This window comes from Nicotiana tabacum, chromosome 3 (assembly GCF_000715075.1).
Source record: "Nicotiana tabacum cultivar K326 chromosome 3, ASM71507v2, whole genome shotgun sequence".
NCBI lineage: Eukaryota > Viridiplantae > Streptophyta > Magnoliopsida > Solanales > Solanaceae > Nicotiana > Nicotiana tabacum.
The window spans coordinates 153911999-153924584 of NC_134082.1; the positions used below are offsets into that span (position 1 = coordinate 153911999).

At 36.6% G+C, this 12586-nt stretch overlaps 1 long non-coding RNA gene across 1 annotated transcript; it reads right to left on the minus strand.

Moving 5' to 3' along the window:
- Positions 1–868: 868 nt before the first annotated feature.
- LOC142179531 (uncharacterized) lies at positions 869–6224 on the minus strand. Its single transcript, XR_012707985.1, has 2 exons — positions 5366–6224; positions 869–1158 (listed from the first exon to the last, which is right to left on the minus strand). It is a non-coding gene; the product is annotated as an uncharacterized LOC142179531 (long non-coding RNA).
- Positions 6225–12586: the final 6362 nt, after the last annotated feature.

Below are 12586 nucleotides of genomic sequence, written 5' to 3' on the forward strand. Positions count from 1 at the left end.
CCCGAGGGAAGGTGTTAGGCACCCTCGAATCCCGTGGTTCTAGCACGGTCGCTTAAATTGTTATAATGGCTAGATATCTAATTTAAATATATGTTATGATTTACGTGCTTTTATTAAGTTTAAACCGCTTTTATTATTATCATTTATTTTTATAGAATTGCAACGTCATGAAAATGCATCTCGAACTACGTCACAATCAATGCACCCGTGGTCGTCGACACATTCTGACTCCGTTGAGATTTGGATTTGGGTCACATCAATGCGCACCCGAATTTAAGAATATAATTTACTTAAACCGTGCCTAAAGAGTCTAACGCGTTATTATATGGTGGAAAAGCCATGAGATTCACTAAACGGCCTAACCTGAATTCTAAATATTATGATTATTTATTGAGGGCCCCGCAATTTGCATTTTTATTTGGCGAGGCTCGTCTCTATTTTAGAAAGGATATCCTAAAGTGGCTACATTTCTAATACATTTGTCCCTAAAACTAAAAGAAAAGGGACATGCTAATTTAACTATATGCTTTTGCCTAATCCGGATTCTTATCAATTTCTGATTAATTATTTACAAAGTGGAGGGATGTCATAACTTGTGAAACATACTTTAATTGGACAAAGAAATTACATTCGAGATTGACCCAATGTTATACTTGCGTCCAAACGTTTCTTGAATTGAATTTAACTAGACTTATTGAGGCTGAATTTAAGGGAATTAACTACTATGTCTCATTACTTGCGGGGATTCGAACGCGCTTCTATATGCTGCCTAGCGGGTTATGATAAAGGAAAACTAAAAATAAACGAGGAACATTTGTGTAAGGTGGAAATATTCTATTCTATGCATGTCATTAGTTAAACGGGAATCCAGTCAAAAAATCTATACCAATTCTCCATGCCTTCTATATACTGTACCATTACATCTTGTACTGGCAAACAACTATAAACTAAGATGCAAGAGGCTAAAACTTGATTAAGTATTATCTAACTAATCTTTCATTACTGAATCACACTAATCAATTTATACAATAGAAGTCAATATACCACAAGCATTACAAAACAGACATCTAAATTTTCTTCAAGAACTCCTTTCATTTCATGCTTTTGAACTGTTACAGCTAACACCAAAGTGGGATTTGAAATGTGTACCTGGAAACACTGAAAATGCGAAGGAGAAGAGGAAGAAGATGGGGAAATCAGCAGCAGTAGGAAACAGAATTAACAGTAGCAGCAGGACATAGAATAGCAGCGGCAACAGGGACAGAATAGCAGCAGCAACAAACACACGAAATAATTGAAGTGGGATCAAGACCTCAACTGGGAATACTCAACTAGACCAAGTCTTCGAGTAAAACGACAACAATCAAGCAGACTCAGCTGGGATTTGGAAGAAATCAATGTTGCACAAACAGGTCAAGACTAGTGAAATCAAGACAGCAATCAGAAGATGTAATTTCTGATCCTGCCTGTCTGTGTCATCAAAGAGAATTCTTTTCCAGTTTTCTATTTTCCTCACTTTAATTCTCAAAATGTTCTCCCCTCAAATCACTCTGTTCTTGTCAATGTCTGTTTCTATGTGTGTGTGTATATCTCTCAATGTGTATCACCCTCTCTTTCTTTCAAATTATTCCTCACCGTGTGCCTCTCTCTCTGTCTGTATGTCCCCTGTATGTATTTTCCAGCCCCCCTTTTATAAGCCTAAACCTCAGCCCTTTAGCAGCCTGTTAGACCCCAAAAGAACATCCCTCCCATGTGCCCTCTTCTTTTCAGTTCCACTTAGTTATTTAAGTATTAACCCCCATCAACATTCCCTGGCAGATTTACCCTTTAAAAGGTTTAATACTTCTTAAACTAAAGCAAAGTATGGGCAGTAGAATATATCTGACAGCATATGCTGTCAAACCATTTTTAAATCAAAAGCCCTTTTATGCAGGAAACAGGCTGTGCACAATGCACATGCTGTGCACAAGTGCACATGCCATCAACTCAGATTTCAATTACAGACCAAGCCTTAGGTTTCTGAAATCATATTAACAACTATAAGTAACTGAACTTGGTTCTTAATTGATTCAGGCAATGTTCAACAGAAGCAAATCGATTTATTTTTGTTCAGACAGTTGAAACTAATTGACGACACATGTCGACTCGACTATATTAGTTATAACACATACAATCGTAGCCAAAAATCCGACATTTAACAGTATCACACAAGGTTCGCATTATATTGACTAAGCAGAATTGTGCTTCGAGGAATCAGTTAATCAGTACAAATTTGGAATTCAACTAATTGCACAACAAATACATACATACACACTATCAGGACAAGTAGAAAAAGACACTCAATCAAACAACAAAGGTTCAGGCAAAGTGGACAGGACACAGTTAATAGAAACTCAAAACAAAACAGACTTCAACAATCATGAACAGCTTTTAAAACAAATCACACGGACTAAAACAAGTAAAGGAAAGAAAGCAAACTCACCTTAAAACTCAAAAAATCAAAAGTTTTGAACTCGGATTTGGACAGACCTTTCTTCAAGAATGGCCGATGTGGTCAAAAGTGGCTAGACGTGCAAATTTGACAGGAATGAACCTAGAATTAAGAGGACACTTTATTGTAGACACAAGATCCTAAGACAAGAGATAACAAACTACTTTGAGGAAACACTTCTATTTTTGCAAAAAAAAAAGGGCCAATGTGGCCAAATATGGCTATACATGCAAGATTTGGCTACGACCCCAGAAGCCAAGAACCTAGAACCTACTAGGAAGACCGAACCCTATGTGGGTTGCCTACGTATCCCGCCCCGGAAGACGAGAATCAGGTTCGCGTAGTTCGGGCAGATTGAACATGGGAGGAAGCCTTTTGAAAAAAATGCAACAAATTTGGAAAATCTATTTTTGTATTTCAGACAAAAATTGTAAAAATATTTTTTTGGATTTTTCTTTTTCTCCCTTTTGAATTTTTGGGAAAATGATGGAAAATGTAAAATCTTTTTGGATTTTCTTTTCTTCTCCTTTTTTTTTTTTTTGAATTTTTCGAAAATAATGGAAAAGTGTAAAAAAATTGGATTTTTCATTTTCATTTTGATTTTTTTGGAGAACTATGAAAGAAAAATGCGAGTGGGCTCTACTTGCTTCATTTTCGCTCTTCTTTCCAAGACATCGGTCCGCCAAATGACTCTTTTACCCTCATAGATACAACATTTAGCACATTGGAATGATTGAATGTCTTTTTGGGCCACGGGCCCATTTTGACAAAATTTGGATAGGCTTCCTACAAAGGGACACGGTGCCTGGGACGAGCCCTACTAGGTCCAAATGACATGATGCAAATAAAAATGACCTAAAGGCTGGCCTAAGTTTGGGGTTCACTAACAAGGCAATTCGGGGGAGCGTATGGTCGATTGTGGCTGCTCAAGCTTTCCACCCACTCCATACATCCAACGGCCCCCCCTCCTAAATTAAGGGTGACTCAACAAAGAGTTCGTGCACGCGACGCGTACTCCGAGACTTGTTGTAGAAAGAAGACTCATGGTTATGCAAATGATGACAGTTTATAAAGCAGTAACACATTAAGTAAAGCGATAAACAAATAACCAACAAAACAAGGAAACAAGACAAACAAAGCAAATAAATAAAGTAAATAAAGAAAACAAAAACCTCAACCGAATATCCTAAAAGCCAACAAGATCAAGTACCAGCTCGAACCTGCAAGTTCCCCAGCGGAGTCGCCAGAGATGTCATACCTCTCTTTTACAAACCTCACCTTGACCCTCTTATAAATAATAAAAGGATTTTTGTAAAGTTTGAAAAGGGTTTTTAATTAAAAAATGGCAAAATATGGTGTTTAAAAGAAAATGACTCAGAGTCGCCACCTGACATTTGTTTCGGTGTGCCAGGTCACCCTTTTTTTTGTAATAATTTTCCTTTTAAAACACTTTGGACTCCAAACTAAGTCTGCACCAGAGATTCAGGTAAGGGGGTTCATTTGACTCGGGGAGAAGGTGTTAGGCACTGCCCAAGCCCCGTAACTAGTACGGTTGCATACTTGATCTAGTCGGCTTTTAAAATATTCAAGTTGAGGTAAAAATAACGCAGAAAAGAAAAATAAACGCACAAGAGGCTCGAGGTCGTCCCCACCTAATAAAAGAAAAATAAAGATAAAAATAAAATAAAAGACTGCAAGCTCTACTTTCGACCTCCAAATACAAGTACTACGGGACATTCCCCGGAACAAAATATATACAAGTCCTTCGGGGCATTCCCCGGATAAATTTAACTAAGGGAACGACCTCTTGCCTAAAAATTAACAAAATCCTAAGGCTTGCCTACCCAAGTGTGGTCGGCCTAAGCATGCTCCTAACGAACAATATCATCAGTAAAGAAAATAAAAGGAACCAAATAAAAGAACTAAGTAAAAGAACAATTCAATTCACGCTCATGTTTTGTTTTAACTTTTTATTTTATTAGGCCGAGCCCGATACCTAAAGCATGGAACAAATTAATTGCTAATAGGCTTTGGCCTTTCTACCCCTCAAGCCACACGAAGCAGCAACACATCTAGCAAACATTACCAGAAATTGTGATATCCAATGACCAAATACATAAGCAAAGCGAAAACAAAAACAGACAAAGACAAGTTGAGAAACTTTTATAAAGATAGCATCAAATATGTAAATCAGTACAGCATTTTTCAAATACACAATGAAATTGAATCAATGAATACAGATGAAACCAAAATGAAGGAAAAACACAATTTTCAAATACATAGACTATCCCGACTCAGTTTTTAAAAAAAACGCTATCCTAATGTGATAAAACTTTGACATTTTGGACTTAAATGTTTCAAAATAAGCTCAAAGGGTGAACAAAATAGGCTCCATAATGCTTGAAAGAATTCAAATCCGAGCGAATAAGATCAGTCACAAAAAGAAAAAAAAATACAAAATTCATGAACTCAATCTAATAAAGAAAAACTACAGAAGAGTTGATAGACTACACCAATCTATTTTCATTTTTTCTTTCCATACAAATGATGTTTCATATAAACTGATGTTGCCAAACGCCTTTCAAGATCATTTTGACTAATCAACTGAAGATAAGCCTCTTATCATATAATTAAGTCTAATAGACTCTTAGTCAATATGTTTCCGTCTACACCAAATCTACACCAATCAACTGATGATAAGCCTTTTAGTCAACCATAACCATTCAAATTTGCAAACTAGCGCACACTTTCAAGCTCATTTTGACTAGAAAAAGTAGCAGAAAAGGTTTAAACAAGAACAAACCAATTGACATGATCATCACCAAAGAGAAACACAATTCACAAAAGAAACAAAAGAAAGGAAAAGAAGTGAACCTGTTAAGCTGAAATCCTTCTAAATAACACTGGAAAAGTCAGCAAATACACACTCCTCACATCAAAAGAAAATCCAACGAGAAAACCGCAAGAAAAATCGAACAACGGAACCAGAACTCGAACGACGAACACGACTCCGACCTCGAACAAACTCGAATGGCGAACGAGTTTTGGCTCAATCAGCCTCCCTGTTGAAACCGAAACCAAAAGAAGAAACTAAAACCATTTTTGGGATATTTTCTGATTTTTTTTAAATTGGAGACAAGTTGAAACAAAAATCTAAACTCAAACTATTTTTTTTTTTGGAATTTTTGTTTTTCTGGAATTTAAACTCAACTAAAATGGACCAAAATGAGAAAAAAAGAGAAAACTCCCTCTTAAAGCCTAAATTTTTCCAAATCCTTTTCTCCAAAACTCTCCTCTTCCTCCGAAAAAGCCGTAAAACCAAATATATATAGCCCTCTCGAATCTTCTTCTTCTTCTTCAACAAGAAATCATGTGGGGCCACAAAACAAATCCGAAAATCTTTAACCAAAATCTGAAAAAGGAAGAAAAAAAAAACAAGAAAAAAATCGAATCTTATCTCTTTTGATGGCAATAAAGGATAGATGGAGGGGGTAGATCGAGTGTAGCTCGATCCTACGCCTCCCATTTTCCCGTTCTTGCCTAAAAAGATAAAATCGAAAAGGAGATGAAGAGAAAACGCGCAAAATCGAATACTAATGATGAGGGGGGGGACCATGAGGAGAGTTGGGTGAGTGGACTCATCCGATTCCGGCGAGTCTAGACTAGCAGAGGCAAGGCAGAAGTGGCTGGAGTTTGTATTTTAGGTTTAGGGTTAGATTGAGGAAAAATTAGGCTTATATTTGGGTGTGGGAAAATAATGTGAGCCAATGGATCAAATAAAATAGATGGCTAGGATTTAAAATGGGAAATGGGGCGGGGCGGCGGATTGGGTTGGCAGGTCAGCAGGTTTTGGGTTTGGGCATGGGTCAAGGGTTATGGGATTGGGCTACCCAGATTTGGGCCTCTTCTTGCCCGAATTTGGGCCAAAATTTAGTGGGATCTAACTCTTTTTAAATCCAATAATTAGAAAAAATTTCTGTTTTGGAAAAATGATTTAAAATTAATTCTAATTAATTAAAGCAAAATATATCATACTATTAAACTATATTTTTTTATATATCTTTTTATTATATAAATTATTATATTCAAAAATAAAAGTAAAAATCATGGCAAAACAAAAAGTATATTGCTATAAAAATGTTAATAACCTACACTAAATAGAAATAAGATAAAATATGAAATTATTTTTTGTATTTATCTTTCAAAGGTAAAACTAACGAAACAAAATATCAACTTGCTAAAATAAAGGAAAATATTTTTGTAGTTTTCGCCTTAAGAGAAAAATAAAGCAAAAAGATTAAAACTGGTGAAAATAGCAATATTAGACCTAAAATAACTATTTGAACGCTAAAATATGTAAAATCTTGGGGAGGGTCAAAAATCACATGTCTACAATAGGCATCACCAGGCACAATTATAACTCAAGCTCTTGGCACATTGGCCACACTCTATTTCCTAAAGTCATTTGAATTATTTCAAACATCTTTATACATTACCAACAACTAGACACAATCAATCAAATACATTTGGTACACATAAGAACAATTAGGAGGATCAACTATAACGAGTTTTCTCACACAATTTGGCATAACAATCTCAGTTTAAACTTGACTTGAAGTCTAGGCATTTCAACACATGGTTCACATTCTTCTCACATCCTTAAATTTCCAAGGATAGCATATTGAACACATTGAGACACACCTTTCACTTATATATTTTGCAACACTAATTCATATGAAGTAACAATCAATACATCAATCAAATTTCGGTCTTAACAACATTTGCATGGACACCAAAGGAGCTCAATTGCTAAGAAGAGGGGTTTTTAGCCATACATACCTCAATAGAGCTTTCCTTAAATTCTTACAAAATTTCGGGACTCTTAGCAACTTCAATCTATTTTGGAAATATAACAATCTGAACCAAAATTAGGAAGATGATGATAATTCTAGCTCATTTGAGCATTTTATCAAACACTATATGTGCGTTAAATCTTTTTGGTCCTTTTATAGAGGATTTCATCAACCCACAACCCATACTTTAACAATTTTAGCTCAACGATATTCCTACACCTTTTGACAACACATGTAAGCAAGATAACAACTCCAATACCCACAAACTTTCTTGATTACATACCCATCTTTAGCTAAAATTCGAAATTAAGGGTTAGGGTGTAGAATCTTACCTCAAGGATGAAGACCTAGTGTATTTTTCCTTGTTAATCTTTCAAGATTTGAGCAAGAATTGAAGAAATATTGATGAGAGACACTTTCCCACTCTAGGGCACTCTCTCACTCTAAAAATATCTGATTTTAGCTAAAGAAATGATCCATTGCATTTATTTGGCGAAATGAGGTTGGTTTATAATATAAGCCCGATTTTTGCACAGCCGCGCCGCGTGGGGCGCCACATGGGGTACCGCAGTTGTAAAAAATGTGCTCAAAAAACGTTTTTGAATGCTCTCTGTACCTCCCCACAGGCGCGCCACATGGGGCGCCGCGATAGTGTAAAATTCTGCGCTGCTTTTGGTAATTTGGTCATAACTTCTAGTAGGAGTGTCTGAATGACGAATGGTTTGAAGCATTGGAAACTAGACTCAAAGACCTTTAATTTGATAGAATTAATCACATAATACTTTATATATATCTAGATATGCTCTTTCAAAATCTAGACTAGTGTAAGTACCTTTGGAATCTTAGCCTATTATGAAATTTTCCCATTTGGCTTACACTTAGGCCTCTCCTTGGACCTCACCTTACTTATTATATGACTCATACACTTGTTTACCAAATCCAATTCACTTACATTATATCTATAGCACATAAAATACTATAATTAGTCTACCTGGCACCCCGAAATCCTATATCGTTTCACAAAATTTTCCAGGGCCTTACATTCTCCCCCGCTTAGGATCATTCGTCCTCGAATGAGAGGTAGAGCCTAACTCAGATACCTAACATAACATATCTCTTTTTTATCCTACCTCAAGTCCCTAAATTTTAACTAACTCCCAAATTTTTCAGAAATTTTGGCAGCATCTCCTTTGTAACTAGGCTTATCCACCTGTTAGAGAATCACCCAAAACCGTCCTAAAAACTCATCCATAACTCGACAAAGCACCACAATATATATACCCATAACACTAATTCTCAGCATCACAAGAGCTACATTATCATAATGACACCTGAACATGGACTGCACATTTTTAGATCATAACACCTATAAGGTACCTTTCAAGGCAAATCTTATTGATATACAATCAAGAGAAAATACCTTATTTCCACAACACTCTCGGCCTTCAATGTGGCCTCTTATACCTACAGACTTCTCTAGAACACATTCACGAAAGCAACCTCCACCCCCAAACTTACCTAACAAGGATGAAAGTTAAATACCTCACATAAGCTAACCATCTATTAACTTCACCTTCAATAATTTCCTCCGGAATGATACACAAAGGATATCCAACTGCCTTCTTAGACATAGGCACGTGAAAACACAAAATATATAGGGAACAACTATGGGAAACTTCATACTCCTAGTGCGGCCTAATGTGAAATACACTTATACAACCTTCATTATCAACTTACATAACATCTTTAGGGGAAAATATTGAGAATAACCTATTCACCCTCCTAAATTCTAAATCTCTATACGAACACCCACGCTAAACCTTTGATGACCTTCAACAATTACTCTAAGATGTGCTATCATAAACTGGCCATAAAATTACCTATCGAATATATGTGATCACGCGGGGATGCTTCCTCTTTGACATGTTTGAACCTTCAATACCCAATGGATTTAATACAATGAGGAGCAACGGAGTTCAAGATCGAGCTGGAATTATTCAGCAATCCATTAAGGCGTTGAGCAGAGTACTTCCTAAGGTTATATGCTAAGGGACATGAAAATTACTACTAACAATACTGACAAGGTTAATCATTGTGACGACATTAATTATTAGACAAATGAGGCATATGGGCAACTAGTACCTTGGCAATAGGAATCATTAAGGAGGAATATTCAAGTACGTACCCATTCGTCTCCTGGAGTGTAGGGAAAATCCAGTTATCAAGAATGAGAATCTTATGGCACCTTGAATGCGATATGGGTTTCAAAAAAAACATGAAGTTGAATTACACTCTTAACGTTAACTGACACAAGAAATCTATGCCACAAGCCCATGAGGATGAAAAGAAGTTGAACACTTACAAGATTGTCATATTTCAAATAGCTTAACCCTTCCTGATAATTGATCCTATATGAGAGAAGTAAAGATACAATAACTTGTCTTCCAAATCAATATGCTCATGATATGTGAAAAAAATCTGAAGGCATCTAATCTCAACCTTTCACGAGTGAAACCACATAGCTAGGATATCTTAATATTGGGATGAAATCACATATTGGTTAGAGGGGTTCTAATAGTTAACATGATGCTCCGGGGAGAAAGACAAATAACACTCCTACCCACCCAGGAAGATGGAATACCAAGGGTAGCAAAACTCCTCACACGTGACAATAACATAGTTAATAATTCTAGAAGTCGATGGTGTAAAGACAACCAAACTCAACGAGACAGTGCAAAATAATCATGAAAGGTTTGCAGATGTTCATGATGAATTCTCCATGGATTTTGACTTGAGAAAGGAAGTGTCATAGTGACACAAAGAAGGGAATGTTCTCTCATAGTTATCAAACAAGTGTTGGGAAACTATGTTACACCTTATGTTTTCGTATGTTAGAGTATCCGTAAGTCAATTGATGTACGCTCAGAAATGAGATCAACTTTGAAAGTACGTAAAGTAAGTTAATCCTTTTATAATGGAGGTTACAAATCTTTATGATCATGAATAACGAGTATCAAAAGGGTTGGAAAGCTTAGGCGCTAAATGAATTAAAGAAAATAAGTTTCGTCGAATGTCGACAAGTTTGGAATGTTATAACCTATACTTTTGGGATGAGACAAGGGTGATTAACATGATGATAAGGTTATGTTATGAGTTAGTTTAGTCGTATTATAGTCTTGTGTTATGTTTTTAAGTCAAGCAAGTTGTGGAACAAAAGTTGGAAAAGGTCATCACAAGTTACATTCAAAAATGAGTTGAAACTTAGGTTAAATGTAGCTGAGCGTTTCTCCCAACATACTTTGAATCAAGGGATGATATACATATGAAATTGAAGATATATGAGTCTAGTTTTCAACTCATTAAACCGTTTATCAATACTATTTCGGAGTATATAGATATTCGCATTTTCGCGAGACCGCGTAGCTAGTAGGTGACAAGTAGGTGCATCACCTACTTCCCAAAAAGAGAGGCCACAACTAAGTCGGTCAAGAGGGGAGTTTTAAGGAATTATAAACTCAGTTATTTCACCTATCTTTAAGACCAAGAAAACCTAATTGAACCCCTGAAAATCCTCCCCAAAAATCCCACACAAACCCTAGGGTATTCTGGGTGTTACGACGCGATTCTAGTGCTGAAAAGTCCGGACAGCTTGCTAGTTTCTCTTTCTCCTTCTTGTAGCCGTGTTGAGGAACTTATTTTTGATGAAAAAGGACCAGGTTTCGTGGGTTATACTCAGTACAAGGTAAGTTTATGCTTCTCCTTCCATTATCTATGCGTTTGCGAGTTGTAACTCGATCGTAAAGAATAGACCTAGCTAGTTTCGAAAGAATGGTATGTTGTTTGTTCTTGTGTAATGGTTGGCTGGTTGTAAACTTATTTTTAAGTGGAATTCATGGCTGGTTTATTGGATAAGAGGTATAATGATGTACTTTTGGTTGTATTTCCCAATTTGAAAGAAAAGACAAGTCGAAATGTGTTTAAGTAAACTGAAAAATTATTTTTGAGTTGATGAACTTGTAGGAATATTTTTGGGCTGTTTCGTGTTGGTATTGGGTTGTCTTTTTTACTACTATTTTTATGGAGTTGAGAGGAGGAAGGTTGTGGAGAAACACCACATAATGGCAAGGTTGTTTGTTGGTCGTTCGTCGTAACATTTTCAGGTTGGTTGACACTATTATGGTTGTCGTGTTATGTATGAAGTGATAGGGGTATGTTGGGATGTTTGTGATAGTTTTGACTAGTGTGAAGTCATATATATAGGGGAGGTTCTGTCCGTTTCATTGTAAAATAGGTTGTGGTCAATACATAATAGTTATGACGCTTAAACGATAACGAGAATGTCATTTCTCTTATTATAGACTAAGGAGCCGTGAAATTGCATAGCTTGAGGTTGGGAAGAATATACAAGGTCCCGATTGATAGGTTGACAGTCCTCCTAGTAGGCTATCAGCTCAGCGAAGGTGTTGGTGCACTCCACTTGCTCCGGAGTTGCCTAGTTGGTCAGTATGCTTTGGATATGTATTGATTGGTATGGCGGGGCCCTGTCCCGATCTTTATGATTTTATTTACTCTTAGAGGCTTGTAGACAGATGTCAGGTGTAGGGACACTTGTATGGCCTTGTCGGCCTATGTTTTGAGTTTACAAATGGTCATGTCGGCCTTATAGGCCCGTATGTCACATATATAAGTTTGTATATCATTTTGGGTCTTCATATGTTGAGTATTCCCTTATATTTTATTCTTGTTATCTCATGACCGGTTTTCTGGCTCATTTACTCATGATAGTATGATAAGAAAGATATGTTACGTTGGTACTCGATTGAGTAAAGCACCGGGTGCCCGTCGCAGCCCTCTAATTCGGGTCGTGACAAAAGTGGTATCAGAGCAGTTCTGTCCTAGAGATTCTACAAGCCGTGTCTAGTAGAGTCTTGTTTATGGGTGTGTAGCACACCACACTTATAATCAGGAGGCTACAGGGCATTTAAGACTGTTACTCTTTCTTCTTATTCTAGATCGTGTGGTAGAGCTCTGTTGTAAGAATTCAAACTCCTAAATTCGACTTTAGTCGTAATACAACAATACCTACATTTAAAAAGATCGTTGGTAAAAGATTGTATGTGGCTGTGAAAGAGTTGAGTTAGAGGAGCTCGATTTTGCATGATGCATATGATGGGTAAATATAAGGTCTTCAGTAGATCATGTGTGTACTAAGAAGTATAAGCTTCTCGATAAGGAGCCTTAA